Raw genomic sequence first — 1,705 nt, forward strand, 5'->3', positions numbered from 1 at the left:
CTAGTGCCACGGGCAGACCAAAGCAAAAAGTCAGTCAGGCAGGGGAACTAAGGCACCAAGTCCAAACCTAGGACCAGAAGCTGTTTAAGGAGCTCCAGAATCTGGTTCAGTACCAACACTACTGGCCTCTCTCTCTCTCTCTCTCTCTCTCTCTCTCTCTCTCTCTCTCTCTCTCTCTCTCCCTCTCCTACCTTCAATCAAGTAACATTGAGCTCTCTGCTTCTCTTTCTAGGGACTCCTTCCTAACGACTAGATCCCTTGACTTGCAACTTTCAAATGTTCACCTCTTACCTGGATTCTTCCGATGCTATAAATAGAGCTTTCTGGTCTCCCCCTCACCTCCAGTTGCGTCATCTTAATGGCTTATGTGCTTGGACATTGTTCTTCCCAATTTTAACGTTGCTAAACATTTACTATGAAGCAATCAAGGTTTGGTTAGATAAAGATGAATAGGAGAGATAGCGTTTAAATTGGAGGAGGAACTTTATGAGATATTCCAGCCACTAAGAACAAGAATCTGGACTTTGACATTAGAGAAAATGAGATTTTTATCTCTTCAAACTACCACTGTTTGGGCACCCTCTGGTACTTAGAGCTGAATCTAATTATAGATAAAATGTTGGTTTCTGTGGGCTGTAAAGTAACAATGGTTAACATTAAATGACTGTTTCTTTACCTTCAGTGCTCCAGAATGGTTACTTCATTTCATATGCACTTCAGACAGACAAGAGAATCCCTTCAAAGAGGATCTTTCCAACACGGCCAGTTTTTAGAATAGTTTACTTTTATGCTATGTTAAGAATTTGTAAAATCAAAACACCCACATGAATGACATTATGTGGTTTAGGTAGATTAAAAGAATGCAATTGTTTTGATAATTCAGGCTCATCACCATTTTCAATAGGCCTTCGCCCCATTAGTATAAGAACAGCTTAAAATCCTTCTAAAAGTCAGAGCCCCTTACACTTCCTGTCAATTAAGCTTCCTACTGTGTCTGTCCTCCATTGTGAGACTACACACCCTCACTCTCCCAGGTGCCCAAACCTCAGTAAGAACAAAACAGACTTCTCCCCTTGCTAACATCTATCCCCACCTAGACAGCCACCTTCTCCAGAGGAGTCTCCTTTGCTGGCATTGGCTAGAGCCATTTTGTTCTTCCCTATTCCAGGCTGTTAGCTGAGGCCTTATCACCTTCTACCTAGCAATATTCTCCTGATCTCTGCTGTGATATGTGCCCCCACTTCCACCTTACCGAGTTTTTTATTCTCCCAGCTCATGACCTACTCTGATCTGTGCCCACAGCATTTGGACATGGCCTTAGGAAGTCCCTTTCATTCAACGCCTTACTATTTCTTGCTTCTCCTATCTTTCCAGTCACTTCCAGAGTCTGCTAACTTAGCTGCTCAGTGACTGGCTCCCAAAGCACCACCATTTCGAACCTCTGTAAGCATATCGCTCTATCTGGTGCCCTGAACCCCTTTGATCGGCTGAGTTATCTCATAATCCTTAAATGAAAAGCTTCTTAGGGGGAAACTTCCTCCCCAGTGCTTTTGAATTCCCTTGAGCATAACACAGTGTCTGAAATAGAGCAAGTGCTGGGTCCAAATTGAGGAAATAGCATGGAAAGAATTACAGAATCTGGAAGCTTTGAAGTTCAGCTGTCTGAAAGGCGGTCTTTGCAAGTGTTTACAAAGTACCTACATTG

The sequence above is a fragment of the Microtus ochrogaster genome, chromosome 21, assembly GCF_000317375.1.
Source record: "Microtus ochrogaster isolate Prairie Vole_2 chromosome 21, MicOch1.0, whole genome shotgun sequence".
Lineage (NCBI taxonomy): Eukaryota > Metazoa > Chordata > Mammalia > Rodentia > Cricetidae > Microtus > Microtus ochrogaster.